General features: G+C 53.2%; 1 protein-coding gene across 1 annotated transcript in view; it reads right to left on the bottom strand.

Annotated features, from left to right (window-relative positions):
• Positions 1 to 6,511, bottom strand: part of LOC136588103 (zinc finger protein ZFP2-like) — a 28,363-nt gene extending 21,852 nt beyond the window's left edge. Inside the window, exon 1 of the mRNA XM_066587065.1 lies at positions 6,423 to 6,511. The gene's annotated coding sequence lies outside the window, so the exon portion shown is untranslated. The remainder of the gene's footprint in view (positions 1 to 6,422) is intronic.
• Between the last annotated feature and the right edge of the window lie 8,667 nt (positions 6,512 to 15,178).

Here is a 15,178-nt window from a genome sequence, read left to right as displayed (position 1 = left end):
CCTCACACAGCTCAGTCAATGAGAAATAGTTATGGGCCTTGGTTAGAGCAATAATATATATGTTTTATTACATCAGCCTAGGCAAACGTGTACGCGTGCGTGTGTATATATCCACCTTCATAGGAAATAGCTAGCAGTTAAATGGTTACCATTCTCAATATTAGACACTGGTATGTGCAAGCAGAATGTTGGTCTATACTCCTCAGCACCTTTCTCACAGGAAACCTGTCTTGGGGGGGGGGGGGGGGGGCTGGGACCTCGTACACTGATAAGGAAAAGCTACTTGGATAATGAATACAGTATAGAGGCCCTTTTAGATGGGATGAGTGTTAGGCAAACGGCACTCATCCCCGCACATACTAGCTCCTGTGCACCTGCTAGTATTGTTAGCTCTCAGCAGGCCGCGGGAGGAGATTTCTCTCCTCTTGGGATGGATATAGGAAAAGATGTATGATAATAAAAGCAAAATAGTTGCATTTACAAATGGTTAAAGAATGTGTGCTTGCAAAGTTCTGTGAGCAAAGCAGCTCCCAGTTGCCCCTTCTCTTCGCCCCCTCTTTCAGAGTTCAGAGAGAGAAGAGAAGGAGGAGTGTGTGACTGACCTTGCAAAATCTGGCAGCAGTACTCTGCCTTAGTGAATGGAATAGAAACTTGTAATGATCAAGTGAATTAAATGATCAAGTGAATTACACGGTCTTAAGAATAGGAAAGCTATAGGAATTTTAAGGTATATTCTTGCTGTTATTTGTGTACATGTCAGTTCTGTGATTGGTTGGACTGTGTATAATTGCTAAATGGTGTTACTGTTGTGTTCTCAGTGTGATAATGTCCTGTAGGAGAAATAAGTTGTTGATAACCTCTATGTGAGACCTGAGTGTTCCTATTATGGGAAAATATTAGTGATACTGGCGTTAGCTGTGAAACTGTTGTACAGCTCTAGTGTTACAGTTAGTTTTGATGCTTTTCTTCTCTTCTGCTGTCACCGGGAACAGGAATTCCAGAGGGAGGTGATAGCGATTCAATGCATTTGTAAGCAGATGAGGAGAGTTGTAGTACTTGTGTGAATTTTTATGCTGTCCCAGCCATTTGCTTTTGTCCAGAGGGTTACCCAGCTCTCACCTTCTCAGCGCACCTGAGGGGTATATTAGTCATTACTCCCCTATTTCAGCTCAGCTAAGCTGATGAACTCCTTAGTGCTTTTCAATTGGTGTTTGTTCACAACACTCAGCCTTCTCTGGTCACTCGGATGTGTCTTAGTTCTGCCCCACTCTGAGCTCTGTCTGACCTATCTCTAGTCAGCCTCTCTGTGATATGTTTTTCAGGCATATCTGTATGTCCTGGTGTAAACAGTATCATCCTAGTGCTTTATGTGTGAACTGTGCCATGCTTCTGTGTTTTTGTGGCTCTGCTGGCAGTTCCTTCTGGTTCATAGTTTCACCCCTTCAGGGACAGTCAGACCGGAGGTTCCAGCGCAGGGCTGCTCTTATGAGGGCAATCACTCTGCTTATAGGTAGGGGGCTGCCATTCTCCCTGCAGCCAAAGGTCAGTTCCCCTTTCCCTGTCTACAGTCCGTCTATCTGAGAAGTTGGCTACCAACCACTCAGGGACTGTCCTCCGCTTGGTTTGGTTGGTCCAGTGGATCCAGTTTCTTGAAATCTGTAACAGCTGTAAACATTGTGTGTGTGAGGGATTATATGGTTATTAATATTGATATGAGAAAGACTTGACCTCATGGATAGATGAAAGTTAATAACCTGTGTTCAGGCTGTGATGAATGTAAAATGTGTGATGCACATATTGGCTGGGGATAAAAATTTCTCTCTGCCTATGCATAAGACTTTAATGACTGTTCAGGGTGGGATGTGAATTTCAGCCACATTTTGTTTTCCTATTTCTATGCCTTTGTCTACGTCAGTGTTCACTGCAGCTCTGACATTCTATTCATGAACTCAGGAGTTCAGGATAAGCAGTGATAAATATTGCCTCCCCACTAAAACCTTTTCCGCCTTGCCTGTCCAGGCTTTGATAAAATAGTTTAGTTTTTTCCCTTCAGCCCTGGAGTACGGGACTACTGAAACAGACCTCATTCCAGCTCAGGCTGGTTGGCAACGCCCCGTAGCATATTACTCAACATGCCTTCACTCTGTTTGTGCTGCGGCCGCTTGTGTTGGGAACGCTAACTGCAGCTGGACAAAAGTTCTGAGATTGGTTTCAATTTTCCTATGACAGTATTTGGCCCCATGAGGTCTCAGTCAACACTTCATAGGCTTTTCGCTCAGCCTTTGCTCCACAGAACATCCCTTTTACCTACAGAGCGCCCTGCTCATGCCACTCAACATGTCAGCGTTGCAACACCCTCAATTCCACTACCATGCTACATCACAAGTGGTAATAATAAGCTGATAATTTCTTCCCTCCAGCTTGATACACATGACTATGCACTAGCCAATGGCCCAGGAGACGGGGGATTCAGTCATGTTGATCAGTCATTAGACAACCCTGATTTTGCACTCTTTATGGATGGATCGAGGTATGGTCAAGAAGGCAGGCTCTATACAGGTTATGTTGTGCTCTCCTTCCATGATGTGGTCAAGGCCGAACCTCTTCCATCTTGCATGTCAGCCTGAGGTGCCACATTGCGAGCTCTGGAAGAAGCATGCTCACGAGAACACGGCTAACGTCTACACAGACTGACGCTGTGCCTACGGCATTGCTCATGACTTCGGACCCATCTAGAGAGCGAGGTCATTCTTGAAAGCAAATGGAAAAGCAATTACAAACAGTGAAGGTGTACAAGCACTGATGGAAGCCGTCCTGCTGCCCGAGAGAGTGGCCTGAAAACGCAACAAAAGGCCACTCCAAGGATGGCACAAAAGAGGCAACTGTAAATCACCCGGCTGATCAGGCTGTGAAGACAGCCACACAGAAGGCCAGACTTGATCCTTTAGTAGTTGGGGTGGTACAGGTACCCCTCAGATGTCACCCCGGGTGGATTATGACCTGTTGATTCAGTTACAAAAGATAGCTTGACATACTGTTATTGCTCTCACAAAATGCCTAACTAATGTATATTCTCAGGTGTTTGCTTCCTTCCAGATCCTGACAGCTTAGAAGGAACTCATTCTGTGAAACTAGGAGGTTGGGTGGTTACTAAAAGACACGTCTGCAAAGCTTTTCACGCCGAGCTGATATACGGTGTCCTCATCTGCAAGGAGGGGGGGGGGGGGGATGGAAGAGCCAGGAGCAGGAACTGAAAGGATGCGGGACAGGGGTGGGGCTAAGTTCCAAGGATTAGCCCCACCCCATCCCGCCTCTCCCCATTGCAAATAGTGCAGAGGGGCGGAGAGGAGGCATAGAGGGGGCGGGAGCTCAGAGCACTGCTCCTGGCTCTTCCAACCTCCCCCCCCTGCAGAGAGAGACGCCGTATATAAGCTGGGCGTGAAAACCGAGCCGATATATAGTCGTCTGAATGCACCCTAAGTGTGGTTTGTTCTCATCTAATTAGAGGTGATGTGTTTGGTAACGGCATACACCTGGGGCGTTAATATATGTTAATTATAGTCATTACATACTAAGCCAATCATGAGCTGTTATGATATATGTATTGATGCGTCATGTTCAACTATATCTGTACTGTTATGATGTGAATAAACCAGAAATGTATTAGAGAATGACCAATTTATAGTCAGTCGGATATACTTGCATGCAACTTCTCATTATAAACAATTTGGAGCAGACAGTAGAGTACGTGGAATATGATATTCTTCCCAAAACAGTCTTGAATGCAGCAATGGCAAAAATCATATTCCCAAATGTTTATTGTGCAAAAGTGTCGCTCATTTTGCCATTGTCTTAGTCACATTGATCGCAGTATAATGCTATTGATACTGCATACGAATGCTAAAAAAAAAAAGTCAGAAGTCTTTTCACCTTGTTCCCCTCCAAAAATTAACTTATATGATACGTTTTGTCATGGGAATAAATCATATTCCAGAAGATTTCACTGATCTGCTCCAAATTGGTTATAATGAGAAGCTTCATGCATGAATAGATGTATTTGAACTGACTGGTGTTATGTGTCAGCCCCCAATACCCTTCTGATTTATTCGAAGCAAATACAATACAGATATAGTTGAACATGACGCACCAATTACATGCACAGCCGCCCGCCCACCTACACGCGACCCCCCAACATCATAACGCCTCATGATTGGCCTAGTATGTAATGACACTAATGATTAACATATGTTTACGCCCCAGGTGTATGTCTCTATGTGAACACGTAATTCCTATATACCCAAGGAGCATAGACTATTTTTAATATTCCAATCTGGATCACTGGAATGCAGTAATAGATAAGACGTTCCTCCCCTTGTGAGCTAGCCATGGAAAACATGCGTAGGGGTTTAGCTTCCACATTGTACTTGTACATACCAGGGTATAATATTGAGCTCGTTAACTATTTAACTCCTAGCTATTTCCTATGCAGGTGGATATATATATTTGCCTAGGCTGATTTAAGAAACACATTTACTTTATTATTAATACAACAGTTTGTACCCCAAAACAGTACCAATGGAAAACTACAACCTGCCACGCTACGAACAGTCCTCATATTATGGTTACATTATGAAAAAAAAACAAAAAAAACACGTTTGGCTTTGAAAAGAGGACATTAAAATATTACATCCTCAAAAGGCTCTGGAAACCTTTGTGCATGAAAAATGAACACACACATCCGAGTCCCTGCAGAAAAAATGATGCACTTCTCTGCTTTTTGCATTGAGTTTTCCATCTCATGCATTTTGGAAGCCTCATACTTGGTCTACAGCAATTGCTCTTGTGGTTTCACACAGGAGTGCTAGTAATTCAGTGAATGGAAGCGGAGCGCAGCGGAGATTTCTTTCTGGACACCCACCTCAATTTACTGTGAACATTTAGTAGTTCACGTGGCGCCCTGTGGGCGTATAACTAAATTCCACACCACCTCCACACCATTCGCAACCTCATTGGCTACTTGGGTCGGCCGAGTCACGGTGACTGGCTACTTGGGTCGGCCCATTCCCGGTGACTGGCTACTTGGGTCGGCCCAGTCCCGGTGACTGGCTACTTGGGTCGGCCCAGTCCCGGTGACTGGCTACTTGGGTCGGCCCAGTCCCGGTGACTGGCTACTTGGGTCGGCCCAGTCCCGGTGACTGGCTACTTGGGTCGGCCCAGTCCCGGTGACTGGCTACTTGGGTCGGCCCAGTCCCGGTGACTGGCTACTTGGGTCGGCCCAGTCCCGGTGACTGGCTACTTGGGTCGGCCCAGTCCCGGTGACTGGCTACTTGGGTCGGCCCAGTCCCGGTGACTGGCTACTTGGGTCGGCCCAGTCCCGGTGACTGGCTACTTGGGTCGGCCCAGTCCCGGTGACTGGCTACTTGGGTCGGCCCGAGTAGAGGTGGTGTTGAATAGGGATATATGCCCCCTGTTGGGCCCAGTGTTTACATGTGAGAACTAAAATTTAAAGTCACTTATTTGAACTTTTTCCGATTCATAAATGGCTCTTCGTGTCTGAAGCCTTGGAAGATACAAGCGTTAGAAAAGCCTTAAACCATCCAAAACCCCACTGATTTAGAAAATATAAAAAATTGTATATTATATATATATATATACACACACACATAGATAAATTGAAGAAGTCATATAGTCACATGATCAGTGTTGTAGATGACCCTGGTGTGACTATAAGTACTGGCGGGGCCCGGCCCCTACACACCCTCTACAGGCCGGCGTCAGTACTGCAGACTGTAAGACACTAACCCCCCCTGTACCCCAACATCTGGGAAGGAGGTACCTCACCGCACCAAGACAGTTCTTCCTATAGCCTGCTGGCTATGGCTGGGGCGCCCCCTACAGTTGGGTCTGCAGTCTCACAGCTATACGTGTTCAGTATTCAGGAGCCGAACCGACAAAGAAAAGTATCATGGCGGAAACTGCAATAGTGCCTTATAGTCCGAGGGATGTGCTACAACACGTGACCGAGGGGAGGCGATGGCGGCAGCAGGACGGGGAGGCCCTCCAGGGGCGACCGCGGGACGGGGAGACGAGGCGAAGCTCCGGGGGCGGCGGAGAGCAACGAGATGAGGCGACAGCTGGACGAGGCGAAGCTCCGGGGCGACAGGACGGGAAGACACTGTGGGGGGCGCCACTTTCCTCCCTTCTCCACAAGCCTCTCCCGCACAATAGCCGGGACCCTCTGAGATGCTGCCCACTGCAGGGAAGAGGCGCACGGAGCCGCCGCCATCACTACCAGCAGGGCTCTCCAGCACCGGCCTGTCTGTGCAGGAGGCGCGGGGCTTACAGACACGTCCCCGCAGGAACAGCAGCTTCACACCGGGCAGCGGCCGCCTCACTGATATACCAAGTATAACCATAACAACCTGCTGCCGTCACATCAATGTCTCCATTCTGCTTCCGCCTCTTCACGTCTCCGGGTAGCTTCCGGCCTCCGTCCTGCTGCACTTCCGGGCGGCGGCTGTCATTGGCTGATTGTTCTGCTGCGCTGCCTTATGGGAACTGTAGTTCAGCACACTGGAAGGTGAATGATTCCACATAGTCGCATGGACTTCATCTCCCATGATGCATTACTTCGTGTCTCACTTCTCCACAACCACTGGGTTACTAGTAACGGGGCTCTAGTGACGGGGGGTCTGACTACCGGGGGTCTGACTACCGGGGCTCTGGGGGGGGGGGGGTCTGACTACTGAGGCTCTAGTGACGGGGGTCTGACTGCCAGGGCTCTAGTGATAGGGGGTCTGACTACCGGGGCTTTAGGGGGGTCTGACTACTGAGGCTCTAGTGATGGGGCTCTGACTACTGGGGCTTTAGTGACGGGGGGGGGGGGGGGGTCTGACTACCGGGGCTTTAGGGACGGGGGGGGGGGGGGTCTGACTACCGGGGCTTTAGGGACGGAGGGGGGGGGGGGTCTGACTACTGAGGCTCTAGTGATGGGGCTCTGACTACCGGGACTTTAGGGACGGGGGGGGGGGGGGGGGCTGACTACTGAGGCTCTAGTGACGGGGGTCTAACTACTGAGGCTCTAGTGATGGGGCTCTGACTACCGGGGCTCTAGTGACGGGGGGGGGGGGGGGGGGGTCTGACTACTGAGGCTCTAGTGACGGGGGTCTGACTGCCAGGGCTCTAGTGATAGGGGGTCTGACTACCGGGGCTTTAGGGACGGAGGGGGGGGGGGGTCTGACTACCGGGACTCTAATGACGGGGTGGGGGCTCTAGTGATAGGGGTCTGACTACCGGGGCTCTAGTGATAGGGGGTGGGTCTGACTACCGGGGCTCTAGTGATAGGGGGTGGGTCTGACTACCGGGGCTTTAGGGACAGGGGGGGGGGTGTCTGACTACTGAGGCTCTAGTGATGGGGCTCTGACTACTGGGGCTCTAGTGACGGGGGGGGTCTGACTACTGAGGCTCTAGTGACTGGGGTCTGACTGCCAGGGCTCTAGTGATGGGGGGGTCTGACTACCGGGGCTTTAGGGACGGGGGGGACGGGGTCCGACTACTGAGGCTCTAGTGACGGGGGGCTGACTACTGAGGCTCTAGTGACGGGGTGGGGGGTGGGGTCTGACTACTGAGGCTCTAGTGATGGGGCTCTGACTACTGGGGCTTTAGTGACGGGGGGGTCTGACTACCGGGACTTTAGGGACGGGGGGGGGGGGGGGGGGCTGACTACTGAGGCTCTAGTGACGGGGGTCTAACTACTGAGGCTCTAGTGATGGGGCTCTGACTACCGGGGCTCTAGTGACGGGGGGGGGGGGGGGGGGGGGGTCTGACTACTGAGGCTCTAGTGACGGGGGTCTGACTGCCAGGGCTCTAGTGATGGGGGGTCTGACTACCGGGGCTTTAGGGACGGAGGGGGGGGGGTCTGACTACCGGGACTCTAATGACAGGGTGGGGGCTCTAGTGATAGGGGTCTGACTACCGGGGCTCTAGTGATAGGGGGTGGGTCTGACTACCGGGGCTTTAGGGACAGGGGGGGGGGGTGTCTGACTACTGAGGCTCTAGTGATGGGGCTCTGACTACTGGGGCTCTAGTGACGGGGGGGGTCTGACTACTGAGGCTCTAGTGACTGGGGTCTGACTGCCAGGGCTCTAGTGATGGGGGGGTCTGACTACCGGGGCTTTAGGGACGGGGGGGACGGGGTCCGACTACTGAGGCTCTAGTGACGGGGGGCTGACTACTGAGGCTCTAGTGACGGGGTGGGGGGTGGGGTCTGACTACTGAGGCTCTAGTGATGGGGCTCTGACTACCGGGGCTCTAGTGACGGGGGGGGGGTCTGACTGCTGAGGCTCTAGTGACGGGGGTCTGACTGCCAGGGCTCTAGTGATAGGGGGTCTGACTACCGGGGCTTTAGGGACGGGGGGGGGGGGGTCTGACTACTGAGGCTCTAGTGATAGGGGTCTGACTACCGGGGCTCTAGTGATAGGGGGTGGGTCTGACTACCGGGGCTCTAGTGATAGGGGGTGGGTCTGACTACCGGGGCTTTAGGGACAGGGGGGGGGGTGTCTGACTACTGAGGCTCTAGTGATGGGGCTCTGACTACTGGGGCTCTAGTGACGGGGGGGGGTCTGACTACTGAGGCTCTAGTGACTGGGGTCTGACTGCCAGGGCTCTAGTGATGGGGGGGTCTGACTACCGGGGCTTTAGGGACGGGGGGGACGGGGTCCGACTACTGAGGCTCTAGTGACGGGGGGCTGACTACTGAGGCTCTAGTGACGGGGTGGGGGGTGGGGTCTGACTACTGAGGCTCTAGTGATGGGGCTCTGACTACTGGGGCTTTAGTGACGGGGGGGTCTGACTACCGGGACTTTAGGGACGGGGGGGGGGGGGGGGGGCTGACTACTGAGGCTCTAGTGACGGGGGTCTAACTACTGAGGCTCTAGTGATGGGGCTCTGACTACCGGGGCTCTAGTGACGGGGGGGGGGGGTCTGACTACTGAGGCTCTAGTGACGGGGGTCTGACTGCCAGGGCTCTAGTGATAGGGGGTCTGACTACCGGGGCTTTAGGGACGGAGGGGGGGGGGTCTGACTACCGGGACTCTAATGACGGGGTGGGGGCTCTAGTGATAGGGGTCTGACTACCGGGGCTCTAGTGATAGGGGGTGGGTCTGACTACCGGGGCTTTAGGGACAGGGGGGGGGTGTCTGACTACTGAGGCTCTAGTGATGGGGCTCTGACTACTGGGGCTCTAGTGACGGGGGGGGTCTGACTACTGAGGCTCTAGTGACTGGGGTCTGACTGCCAGGGCTCTAGTGATGGGGGGGTCTGACTACCGGGGCTTTAGGGACGGGGGGGACGGGGTCCGACTACTGAGGCTCTAGTGACGGGGGGCTGACTACTGAGGCTCTAGTGACGGGGTGGGGGGTGGGGTCTGACTACTGAGGCTCTAGTGATGGGGCTCTGACTACCGGGGCTCTAGTGACGGGGGGGGGGTCTGACTGCTGAGGCTCTAGTGACGGGGGTCTGACTGCCAGGGCTCTAGTGATAGGGGGTCTGACTACCGGGGCTTTAGGGACGGGGGGGGGGGGGTCTGACTACTGAGGCTCTAGTGATGGGGCTCTGACTACCAGGGCTCTAGTGACGGGGGGGGGGGGGTCTGACTACTGAGGCTCTAGTGACGGGGGGCTGACTACTGAGGCTCTAGTGACGGGGGGCTGACTACCGAGAGTCTAATGACGGGGTGGGGGCTCTAGTGATAGGGGGTCTGACTACTAGGGCTCTAGTGATAGCCTGTCTGACTACCAGGACTCTAGTAATGGGGGGCACGATTATCGAGGCTTTAGTGACGGGGGTCTGACTACCGGGGCTTTAGGGACGGGGGGGGGGGGGTCTGACTACTGAGGCTCTAATGACAGGGTGGGGCTCTAGTCATAGGGGGTCTGACTACCAGGGCTTTAGGGATGGGGGGGGGGCTGATTACTGAGGCTCTAATGACAGGGGGGGGCTCTAGTGACGGGGGGCTGACTACTGAGGCTCTAGTGACGGGGTCTGACTGCCAGGGCTCTAGTGATAGGGGGTCTGACTACTGGGGCTTTAGGGACGGGGGGGGGGGGTCTGACTACTGAGGCTCTAGTGATGGGGCTCTGACTACTGGTGCTCTAGTGATGGGGGGGGGGGGTCTGACTACTGAGGCTCTAGTGACGGGGGGCTGACTACTGAGGCTCTAGTGACGGGGGTCTGACTGCCAGGGCTCTAGTGATGGGGGGTCTGACTACCGGGGCTTTAGGGACGGGGGGGACGGGGTCCGACTACTGAGGCTCTAGTGACGGGGGGCTGACTACTGAGGCTCTAGTGACGGGGGGGTGGGGTCTGACTACTGAGGCTCTGGTGATGGGGCTCTGACCACCGGGGCTCTAGTGACGGGGGGGGGGGGGGGGTCTGACTACCGGGACTCTAATGACGGGGTGGGGGCTCTAGTGTTAGGGGGTCTGACTACCGGGGCTTTAGGGACGGGGGGGGGGGGGACCGGGGGGGTGTCTGACTACTGAGGCTCTAGTGATGGGGCTCTGACTACCGGGGCTCTAGTGACGGGGGGGGGGGGGGGGGTCTGACTACTGAGGCTCTAGTGACGGGGGTCTGACTGCCAGGGCTCTAGTGATAGGGGGTCTGACTACCGGGGCTTTAGGGACGGAGGGGGGGGGGGTCTGACTACTGAGGCTCTAGTGATGGGGCTCTGACTACTGGGGCTTTAGTGACGGGGGGGGGGGGGGTCTGACTACCGGGGCTTTAGGGACGGGGGGGGGGTGTCTGACTACTGAGGCTCTAGTGATGGGGCTCTGACTACTGAGGCTCTAGTGACGGGGGTCTGACTACTGAGGCTCTAGTGACGGGGGGCTGACTACTGAGGCTCTAGTGACGGGGGGCTGACTACTGAGGCTCTAGTGACGGGGGTCTGACTGCCAGGGCTCTAGTGATAGGGGGTCTGACTACCGGGGCTTTAGGGACGGTGGGGGGGGGGGGGTCTGACTACTGAGGCTCTAGTGATGGGGCTCTGACTACCAGGGCTCTAGTGACGGGGGGGGGGGGGGGGTCTGACTACTGAGGCTCTAGTGACGGGGGGCTGACTACTGAGGCTCTAGTGACGGGGGTCTGACTACCGGGACTCTAATGACGGGGTGGGGGCTCTAGTGATAGGGGGTCTGACTACTGGGGCTCTAGTGATAGCCTGTCTGACTACCAGGACTCTAGTAATGGGGGGCACGATTATCGAGGCTTTAGTGACGGGGGTCTGACTACCGGGGCTTTAGGGACGGGGGGGGGGGGGGGAGTCTGACTACTGAGGCTCTAATGACAGGGTGGGGGCTCTAGTCATAGGGGGTCTGACTACCAGGGCTTTAGGGATGGGGGGGGCTGATTACTGAGGCTCTAATGACAGGGGGGGGGCTCTAGTGATAGGGGGTCTGACTACCGGGGCTCTAATGACAGGGTGGGGGCTCTAGTGATAGGGGGTCTGACTACCGGGGCTCTAATGACAGGGTGGGAGCTCTAGTGATAGGGGGCCTGACTACCGGGGCTCTAGTGATGGGGGGCACGGTTACCGGGCCTTAAGGGATGGGGGTCTGACTACTGAGGCTCTAGTGACGGGGGTCTGACTAACGGGGCTTTAGTGATGGGGGGGGTGGGTCTAACTACCGGGCCTTTAGTGACGGGGTGGGGGCTCTACTGATAGGGGGTCTGACTACCGGGGCTCTAATGACAGGGTGGGGGCTCTAGTGATAGGGGGTCTGACTACCGGGGCTCTAGTGACGGGGGGCACGATTACTGGAGCTTTAGTGACAGGGGTCTGACTACGGGGCTCTAGTGACGGGGGGGGGGGGGGGTGTCTGACTACCGGGGCTCTAGTGACGGGGGGGGTCTGACTACCGGGGCTCTAGTGACGGGGGGGTCTGACTAGCGGGGCTCTAGTGACGGGGGTCTGAGTACAGGGGCTCTAGTGATGGGGCTCTGCCTACCGGGGCTCTAGTGACGGGGAAGTACGACTACCGAAGCTCTAGTGACGGGGGTATGACTACTGGGGCTCTAGTGATGGGAGGGGGGGGTATGACTACCGGAGCTCTAGTGACGGGGGGGGTCTGACTACCGGGGCTCTAATGACGGAAGGGGGGGTTCTGACTACCGGGGCTCTAATGACGGGGGGGTCTGACTACCGGGGCTCTAGTGACGGGGGGGGGGGGGGGTCTGACTACCGGGGCTCTAGTGACGGGGGGTCTGACTACCGGGGTTCTAGTGACGGGGGTATGACTACCGCGGCTCTAGTGACGGGGGTCTGACTACAGGGGCTCTAGTGACGGGGGTTTCACTATCGGGGCTTTAGTGATCGGGAAGGGGGGGGGGGGTACAGCACATTATACACTGAGCCCTGTAGTATATATAGTATATATAGCAGGAGGGGGGTACATTATACACTGAGCCCTGTAGTATGTATAGTACATATAGCAGGAGGGGGACATTATACACTGAGCCCTGTAGTATAGAAGAAGGGGGACATTATACACTGAGCCCTGTAGTATGTATAGTACATATAGAAGGGGGGGACACATTATACACTGAGCCCTGTAGTATGTATAGTACATATAGAAGGAGAGGACACATTATACACTGATCCCTGTAGTATGTATAGTATATATAGTGATAGGAGGTCTGACTACCGGGGCTCTAATGACAGGGTGGGGGCTCTAGTGATAGGGGGTCTGACTACCGGGGCTCTAGTGATGGGGGGCACGGTTACCGGGGCTTATGGGATGGGGGTCTGACTACTGAGGCTCTAGTAACGGGGCTCTAGTGATGGGGGGGGTGGGTCTAACTACCGGGCCTCTAGTGACGGGGTGGGGGCTCTACTGATAGGGGGTCTGACTACCGGGGCTCTAATGACAGAGTGGGGGCTCTAGTGATAGGGGGTCTGACTAACGTGGCTCTAATGACAGGGTGGGGGCTCTAGTGATAGGGGGTCTGACTACCGGGGCTCTAGTGACGGGGGGCACGATTACTGGAGCTTTAATGACTGGGGTCTGACTACTGAGGCTCTAGTGACAGGGGTCTGACTACCGGGGCTCTCGTGACGGGGGGGGGGGGGGTCTGACTACCGGGGCTCTAGTGACGGGGGTCTGACTACTGAGGCTCTAGTGATGGGGCTCTGACTACCGGGGCTCTAGTGATCGGGCTCTGACTATCGGGGCTCTAGTGACGGGGGGGTACGACTACCGGAGCTCTAGTGACGGGGGTATGACTACCGGGGCTCTAGTGACGGGAGGGGGGGGGTATGACTACCAGGGCTCTAGTGACGGGGGGGTCTGATAACCGGGGCTCTAGTGACGGTGGGGGGGGGGGTCTGACTACCGGGGCTCTAGTGACGGGGGTATGACTACCGCGGCTCTAGTGACGGGGGTATGACTACCGCGGCTCTAGTGACGGGGGTATGACTACCGGGGCTCTAGTGACGGGGGTATCACTATCGGGACTTTAGTGATCGGGAAGGGGGGGGGGGTACAGCACATTATACACTGAGCCCTGTAGTATGCATAGTATATATAGCAGGAGGGGACACATTATACACTGAGCCCTGTAGTATGTACAGTATATATAGCAGGAGGGACACATTATACACTGAGCCCTGTAGTATGTATAGTATATAAAGCAGGAGGGGACACAATATACACTGATCCCTGTAGTATGTATTGTATATATAGGAGGAGGGGCACATTATACACTGAGCCCTGTAGTATGTATAGTATATATAGCAGGAGAGGGGACACATTATACACTGAGCCCTGTAATATGTATAGTATATATAGGAGGAGGGGCATATTATACACTGAGCCCTGTAGTATGTATAGTATATATAGCAGGAGGGACACATTATACACTGATCCCTGTAGTATGTATTGTATATATAGCAGGAGGGGCACATTATACACTGAGCCCTGTAGTATGTATAGTATATATAGCAGGAGAGGGGACACAATATACACTGATCCCTGTAGTATGTATAGTATATATAGCAGGAGGGACACATTATACACTGATCCCTGTAGTATGTATAGTGTATATAGCAGGAGGGGACACATTATACACTGATCCCTGTAGTATGTATAGTATATATAACAGGAGGGGGACACATTATACACTGAGCCCTGTAGTGTGTATAGTATATATAGCAGGAGGGACACATTATACATTGATCCCTGTAGTATGTATAGTATATATAGCAGGAGGGACACATTATACACTGATCCCTGTAGGATGTATAGTATATAGCAGGAGGGGGTACATTATACACTGATCCCTGTAGTATGTATAGTATATATAGCAGGAGCGGCACGTTATACACTGAGCTCTGTAGTATGTATAGTATATATAGCAGGAGGGGGCACGTTATACACTGAGCTCTGTAGTATGTATAGTATATATAGCAGGAGGTGCACATTATACACTGAACCCTGTAGAATGTATAGTATATATAGCAGGAGGGGCACGTTATACACTGAGCTCTGTAGTATGTATAGTATATATAGCAGGAGGGGACACATTATACACTGATCCCTGTAGTATGTATAGTATATATAGCAGGAGGGGGACACATTATACACTGAGCCCTGTAGTGTGTATAGTATATATAGCAGGAGGGGGACACATTATACACTGAGCCCTGTAGTATATATAGCAGGAGGGGACACATTATACACTGAGCCCTGTAGTGTGTATAGTATATATAGCAGGAGGGGGACACATTATACACTGAGCCCTGTAGTATGTATAGTATATATAGCAGGAGGGGACACATTATACTCTGATCCCTGTAGTATGTATAGTATATATAGCAGGAGGGGCACATTATATACTGATCCCTGTAGTATGTATAGTATATATAGCAGGAGGGACACATTATACACTGAGCCCTGTAGTATGCATAGTACATATAGCAGGAGGGACACATTATACACTGAGCCCTGTAGTATGTATAGTATATATAGCAGGAGGGGCACATTATACACTGATCCCTGTAGTATGTATAGTATATATAGCAGGAGGGACACATTATACACTGATCCCTGTAGTATGTATAGTATATATAGCAGGAGGGGACATATTATACACTGAGTCCTGTAGTATGTATAGTATATATAGC

The sequence above is a fragment of the Eleutherodactylus coqui genome, chromosome 13 (genome assembly GCF_035609145.1).
Source record: "Eleutherodactylus coqui strain aEleCoq1 chromosome 13, aEleCoq1.hap1, whole genome shotgun sequence".
Classification (NCBI taxonomy): Eukaryota; Metazoa; Chordata; class Amphibia; order Anura; family Eleutherodactylidae; genus Eleutherodactylus; species Eleutherodactylus coqui.
This window is presented reverse-complemented; position numbering and strand designations above follow the sequence as displayed.